At 41.0% G+C, this 7,404-nt stretch overlaps 1 pseudogene; it reads right to left on the reverse strand.

Annotated features, from left to right (window-relative positions):
* Positions 1-5,137: 5,137 nt before the first annotated feature.
* Positions 5,138-5,668, reverse strand: LOC148000257 (large ribosomal subunit protein eL21 pseudogene; annotated as a pseudogene).
* Between the last annotated feature and the right edge of the window lie 1,736 nt (positions 5,669-7,404).

The raw sequence follows: 7,404 nt of genomic DNA on the forward strand, positions 1-7,404 counted from the left end.
GTGTTGTAGCTATTCTCATGACAATCAGTTGCAACTAACCATATGATGTTTCTCAACCTCAAGTTGGGAGGAAATGCCCTGTTCACTTCCTGTGGGTGACTATGACCTGCCTTCAGCACACCATTCTGAGTGCTGTCAATATTCCAACTCTCTGAGCTGATCACAGGTATCATATACACTTATGTGCTTGGTTTATGCACTGGACTCTAAATTCTGAACTCCTAGGTAATTGGGTAGAGCTGTGAATAAACAAAGCAAGACTTTGGGGGAAAGACACACAAACATATATTTTCTTTTAATTTTTCTGGATGAAACTGCAAGGTGTTCTCTTATTTAGGAATGAGGTCTTTACAGGTGTGATTGGTTAATATGAGTTAAAGCTGGATTACAGAAATTTCTTAGTCTAATGGCTGTTAGTTTTAGAATCCAAAGAGACAGGAACAGAGCCACGCAAGGCAAGAGGAAGACAGTAAGGCATTCAGCAGCTAACCCAGGAACGACAACTGTCAAAAGTCTTAAGAGGCGAGGAATCTTGCTCGGAGCCACCAGAAAAGTCATGTCCCTGTTGATAACTTGATTTGGGATATTTGTTCTCAAAAAAGGTATTAGGACACACCCACTTGGTTGTGATTTGCTGAGGCTCTGGGAAACTCATAGCTTCCCTTATCTATCTGCTAGAAGAAGACATCTGGATGAGTAAGTCAAGCTCGACTGTCTTTATGAACATCTTAAAAGGATTTTTTTAGCATCCTTGGCATACCATCTCCAAAAGGAAAATTCTACGTGACTGAATGTGTTCATAAAGTGCTAATGCTGCAGCATCCATGTTGGAGGTATCTCTTTGACTCCTCCAAGGGAGACTGATGGTCTGCTTATACACTGTCACTGTCACCTACTAAAGCTTCTTGCTGATGTTGGTAACAGCAGTGGAACAACAAAAACCAAAAATAGCTAGGGGCATTTGTTTATTCTTGACACAATTTCTAAGGCAATGTACTTGGCTTCAGGACGGCCAGGTAAGCACTCTGCAATCTGAGGCTTATCCTCAGCTCTCCACTCACGCTTTTAGATCCCCAACAGCCACATCAAAGTCAGGTCATGGTATTCAATGACCCCAGTGCTTAGGGGTAGGACTGGCAACAGGAAGATGAGTGAGGGACAGATCGCTCTCCAGAAGATCCAGCTAAAAGAGCAAGCTCCACATTAAGTGAGATAGCATGACTTCAGTATAAGGGTGGAGATTGTTGGAGAGATAGGTCAGCAGTTTAGAGTGCTTGCTGCTCTTTCAGAGAACCAGAATTTGGTTCCTAGCACCACGTTAAGTTGTGGATGCAGACACCCACAGCTACAGAGGAACCAATGCAGAGAACCTGACATCTTTTTCTGACTTCTGAAGGTACCCAAGTACAGGTGTACAAACACACATACACACAGTCACAGACACAGACACAGACAGACACACACACACACACACACACACACACACACAATAGATAAAAACTACAAATAAGTTGGAGAATGACAGAGGAAAATATTCAGTCTTGACCTCTGACCTCTGTACATGCATAAAAATGTGAGTGCATCTGCACACACGTACATACACATTCATATACAATAATATTCTGCATAGCAAGTCATTACTGTTATTGTGTGCAGTCTTCCTGTACCAATCAGCCTGTTGTTAGAGTTTCTTGTGTGTGTGTGTATCACTCTGCAGAAGATAAATAGGAATATATGACACCCTGACAGCTTTTCAGGCCATGGAGAGATGGAAAAGAACTTTGACCATAGACACCATGTGGCCATTACTTTACTTAAAAAACAAAATGACATGTATCATGCATTAGTTTGTGGAAGCTGAAATTTTTAATAATTTTACCACCTGCACTCCTCATGAAAAATCTTGTAATACATATTTCTATGTGCTATGAGATTATGTACATAATTGAGTCTATATAGATAACCCTGTCTCTTTAATTAGAAGCTGCTGCTTCATAAAGGCGAACACCCAATGTCATCGTTCCACATACTATGCATGGAACCCCTGCAGGAGAGGTGGGAAAACTGGATAGGGATCATTTCCTCTAGCTGCAAAAAAGACCAGTGTCAGAATTAAAGACAGAGTAGTACAGCATCCATCGCTTGTGATAGAGATGGCTGAGAAATTAGGTCACTGGATTCCTGTGCATGTACTCCTCTACGATTTTGTCCTTCATCCTGTGATAAAGCTCGAAGTGATGGCTGCCCAAAGCTTATTATTATCAACTGTCTGTGCTAGGTAATTTTATCAGTTTGACCAAACCCATGCTCTGTAGGCTACTGACTTAAAACCCCGAATACTGACATGAAGGATTCTGTTTCCATACCTTACTCTTCTTCCTGAGTTCTCTCCAAGGCTAAAGGTATGCTATTTTAGAGAATGTTTAATAAGACATAAGCCAAGTGGTGCTCACTGTACTGACATAAAAGTTACCTCTTCCCAGAAACAGACTTCATTGGGAAGACGAACTCAAAGCCCTCTTTTCTCACCTGACAGCTATCTACTGCAGAAGATACATAAATACAAATCCTGGGGTGAAATGATCTCATGTTGTCGGTGACATATCCTCTGACTGGAATTCCTGTTGGGGGTCTTGTGTTCCAGAACAGTAAGAACAATAGAAAGCCATTGTTTGTCTTCAGTTCTGCAGCTGTGCGCTGTGCTCTACGCGCTGTGCTTCAGGATTTGTTTTCCTCTGCAACAAAGCTGACTTTGCCTTTCTCATCAGCAGGCTGGCCCACCTGCCTTACCTAGTATCCTCTTGCCTCTACCAGATATTTCCTGTTTTCTGTCTTTGCTTCATTTTCCCTGTAGTCAAATGCAGTTTTTATTCTTATCTGTAATCTGTTGTTGTTGTCGTCATCATTGTTGTCATCGTTGTTGTTGTTCTGGTTACTGTTCTCTCCACTGTTGGAGATTCAATCTGGACTTTCAACTGAACACATACTGAACTTTCTTAGCCGTCCTGTAAAGGTTTTTTTGAGCCTAATAGGTCAATTTCCCAAAGGAGAATTCAGTGTCAAAATTGATCCTGTTATCAAATTTTCTAAGTCTGGGTTGGATGTCACAGAAATTCCTTTGGCCTTTGTCACTGCTTTGTCTTGGGCTTAGCCCCAGACTGTCCTGTATGGTGGGCAAGTAGTCTATTGTCAGTCGTGCACACAGTTCTCTAGCACATTTATTTTAAAAAGTCCTATATTCAGTTCTGCCATCCTGTCCCTTTCTCAGGGAAGAAATTGAATCTGGACATTCAGAAGCATTCTTCTCGGTATAAAAAAATATGGACATGCAGATATGGTATAAAAATAATCATATAGTCATACACGTTCCAATAAAAATAATGCAAGAGGGACCAGAAATGTTTGTTCTTTTAATAGCTAAATAGGAAGTACAAAACATTTAACTGTCTTTTTTTTTTTAAATTGGTTACTCAAGTTTTCAAAGGTTGTTTTGTCACTGTTGCCCAAGAACTTCTGGGCATCATTGGCAGGCAATGGAGCTGATATCTCAATGTAACACAATAAGATCTTGCAGTCCTTTCGAGATTCCTGCAGTTTGATTTTGTCCAATTATTTCGTACAGCATTCTAGCGAATTTTTCCTTTACTCAGATGGATGGAACCTCTAAAGGTCCAACTTTGGCTTGCAAACTGGCAGCCCCACAAATCAATCCACTACACATTTTTTGCTGGTTTTCTGAATTTTTTCCTTTTACTAAATATAGAGGGTTTTTCCCCACGCACACAATATATTTTGATTATGGCTTCCCCTCCCTCTGCTCCTCTCAGCTTCTTCCCACTTCCAACTCCTGTCCAGATTTGCTCCCCTTCTGCCTCTCGTTAAAAACAAAATAGGTTTCTGAGGAATAATAATGAAATATAACATAAAGTGAAAACTAACATATCTGAGTTGGACAAAACAAATTAACCAAAGGAAAGGAGCCCAAGAGAATGGACAAAAATCAGAGAGCCACTCCTTCACACACTCCAGCATCCTGAGTAACACTAAACTGGAAGCTATGGGTTGCATGCGGAAGACCTGGTGCAGCCCCTTGCAGGGTGCAGACTCTGTGAGTTCAAATGGGCTTCGATCACATGAATTTACAGGGCCTTGTTTCTTTGGCATTTTCCATCCATTTGGGTCTCACACTCCTTTTCCTTCTTCTACAGGGTTCTCTGGGCCCAGAAGGGAAGGATTTAATGGAGACATCCCATTTATGACTGAGTATTCCAAGGTTTCTCACACTCTGCACAGTATCCGGCTGTGGTTCTCTGTATTTTTCCCTATTTCTTGCAAGAGGAAGCCTCTCTTATAACTGAGCCAGGCGCTGATCCATGAGTATAGCAGAATGTCACTAGGAGTCATTTTATTGCTTTATTTGGTTTTTCCCTAGATTCCTGAGCTATTCACTGTCAGGTTCTTGGTCACTTGATCTGGGATAACTTACCCAAGAAAATTTTTTTCTAGTTCCATCCATTTGCCTGCCAATTTCATGATTTTATTATTTTTAATGATTGAGTAAGACTCTGTTTTGTAAGTGTACCACGTTTTCTTTATCCTTTCTTCTGTCGAGGAGCATCCAGGTTGCTTCCAACTTTGACTCTTATGAACAAAGTAGCACTGAGCATGGTAGAGCAAGTGTATCTACAGAAGGATGAAGAATCCTTTGGGTGTATGCCAAGGCTGGCATAGCTGGACCTTGACATAGATCTAGATTCTCAATTCCTAAAGAATCGTCACACTGACTTCCACAATGGCCGTGTAAGTTTGCACTGCCACCAGCAATGAATGAGTGTTGTCTTTACTTCACATCCTCACCAGCATGAACCATCCCTAGTCTTTCTTACCCAAGCCATGCTAATGGGTATAAGAGAAAATCTCAAAAAAGTTTATATTCCTATTTCCCTGATGACTAAAGATGTTGGATGTTTCTTTAAGTGTTTCTCATCCTTTGAATTTCTTTTCTTTTTCTTTCTTTCTTTCTTTCTTTCTTTCTTTCTTTCTTTCTTTCTTTCTTTCTTTCTTTCTTTCTTTCTTTCTTTCTTTCTTTCTTTCTTTCTTTTTTTGCAGTCCAGGTCCTTTATTTCCTATGTGTCCATTAGGCCGTGAATCTGTATGGACTGGGCTCCAGCAGCTAGCTCAGGCTCCTTTCCGTTAGTCCTCACAAAGTGGGCTTCTCTGGGTGGCGCAGGCTGGCGCTTGAGCTGAACCCAGGTGCCCTTCTCTTTGGCTTCCTTTTTCTTCTGATCATTCTCCTTCACCCGCTTCAGGAAGCTGTCTCTGCTCTTTGAGTGCTTGATGCACTCAATTCGCATATTGATCCTCTTGGCCAGAATCTTGCCTTTAACTTGCTTGTTTACAATGATGCCCGCGGCATGCTGGGTGACATTGTAGACTCTTCCGGTTTTGCCGTGGTAACACTTATGGGGCATTCCTTGATGTCTACAGTATCACCCTTCCCTTGATGTCTATAATATCACCCTTCTTGTAGATTTGTATGTATGTGGCCAAAGGAACAACTCCATGTTTCCTAAAAGGTCTAGAGAACATATACCGAGTACGTCTCCTTTTTCCTTTTGTGTTCGTCATTTTGGCGAGTAACTGGAAGATGGCTGCCCCGGCGGAAAGCTGAATTTCTTCTTCTGAGAATTCTCCACTTAAATCTATACCCCATATTTTTTTTAAATTTATTTATTTATTTATTTTTTTTTATTAACTTGAGTATTTCTTATATACATTTCGAGTGTTATTCCCTTTCCCGGTTTCCGGGCAAACATCCCCCTCCCCCCTCCCCTTCCTTATGGGTGTTCCCCTCCCAACCCTCCCCCCATTGCCGCCCTCCCCCCCACAGTCTAGTTCACTGGGGGTTCAGTCTTAGCAGGACCCAGGGCTTCCCCTTCCACTGTGCTCTTACTAGGATATTCATTGCTACCTATGGGGTCAGAGTCCAGGGTCAGTCCATGTATAGTCTTTAGGTAGTGGCTTAGTCCCTGGAAGCTCTGGTTGCTTGGCATTGTTGTACATATGGGGTCCCGAGCCCCTTCAAGCTCTTCCAGTTCTTTCTCTGATTCCTTCAACGGGGGTCCTATTCTCAGTTCAGTGGTTTGCTGCTGGCATTCGCCTCTGTATTTGCTGTATTCTGGCTGTGTCTCTCAGGAGCGATCTACATCTGGCTCCTGTCAGTCTGCACTTCTTTGCTTCATCCATCTTGTCTAATTGGGTGGCTGTATATGTATGGGCCACATGTGGGGCAGGCTCTGAATGTATACCCCATATTTTAAATTGGGTTGTTTTCTTGCTATCCAGTTTTTTTTTAGTTCTTTATATATTTTGGAAATTAGCCCTTTGTCAGATATATAGTTGGCAAAAATACTTTTTCATACTCTCCACTTTGTCCAAATGATACTTTGTTTGACAGAAGCTGTTCAGTCTCCAGAAGCCCCATTTATTACGTCTTGACCACAGGTATTAATACTTAGGATAACAGTTTTTTGTTCAGGAAGCCTTTTCCTGTGTCAACGGGTTCCAGGTTATGCCCCACTTTCTTTTTCTCTAGTTCATTGTATTTGGTTTTATGTTGAGGTCTTTGATCCATTTAGAGTTGAACACCCTCCCTCTACCCCCCACATGTTAACTATGGCTCTATTTGGACTTTTCAACTTGTCATTATCTAGTTTGAGCAGAACCATTTGTTGAAGATGCTGTATTTTTTGCCAGTGTGTATTTCTGGCTTCTCTATAAAAACTCATTTGTCCATAGGTCTTTAATTCAATTCCATTGATCAACATGTCTATTTCGTGCCAACGCTGCTTTTATTACTATAGCTTTTATAGTATTACTTGATATTGGGCCGTGGTGAGACTTGTAGCACCTCTTTTCTCACTCAGTATTATTTTAGTTATCCTGTTTTTGTCTTGTTTTGTTTTTTGTATTTCCATTATAAATATGGGAAGCTGAAAATTGTCCTTTCAAGATCTGTGAAGAGTTGTGCTAGAATTTTAACAGAGATTGCATTGAATCTGTAGATTGCTCTTGCTACGATGGTCATCTTTTATAATGCTAATCTTACCATTCCATGAGCATGGGAGGTATTTCCATCTATTGATGTCTTATTCATTTTCTTTCTTCAGTGACTTAGTTTGTATTATACATGTCTTTTACTTGCTTGGTAAGAACTACTCTTAGATATTTTACATTATTTGAGGTTCTTGTGAAAGGTGTTGTTTCCCCGGTTTCTTTCCCAGTCTGTTTGTCATTTGTACATAGGAGGGCTACTGATTTTTGTGAATTAATCTTCTCCCTAGCTGCTTTGATCAGAGTTTATCAGCTGTAGGAGTTCCCAGGTAGAATTCTTAGGGTCCCTTA

Source organism: Rattus norvegicus, chromosome 17 (assembly GCF_021556685.1).
Source record: "Rattus norvegicus strain SHRSP/BbbUtx chromosome 17, alternate assembly SHRSP_T2T, whole genome shotgun sequence".
Taxonomy (NCBI): Eukaryota; Metazoa; Chordata; class Mammalia; order Rodentia; family Muridae; genus Rattus; species Rattus norvegicus.